This window comes from Trachymyrmex cornetzi, unplaced genomic scaffold, assembly GCF_001594075.2.
Source record: "Trachymyrmex cornetzi isolate Tcor2-1 unplaced genomic scaffold, Tcor1.1 scaffold16, whole genome shotgun sequence".
NCBI classification, from domain to species: Eukaryota; Metazoa; Arthropoda; class Insecta; order Hymenoptera; family Formicidae; genus Trachymyrmex; species Trachymyrmex cornetzi.
In genome coordinates, this window is record NW_017296201.1 from 7,189,282 (window position 1) to 7,189,593 (window position 312).

Genomic DNA, 312 nt, shown 5'->3' on the forward strand with positions numbered 1-312 from the left:
CAAGTCGCGGACGATTCTCACGATGTCCGCGACCATAAAATATAAATGTGACATGCGAAGTCCAGGGAAAGTGTTTGACGGGCGCGTGTCGACAGTGCAAGTGCGCTCGTCTTAATCGGTGCACGTGCATTTTCCCATAAGTTTAAGAAAGTCATAAACTAAGACGACACTTGTTGATACCAACCGACTTCTTTCCTCCCCCATAATCTCGACCAATCCAAAATCCCGAAAGTCATCCCACCACCTAAATTTGAACCCCACTAATTAAGAAAAACCGCTATATAAACCACGGTTCCGCGGTCCTGAGCGTCT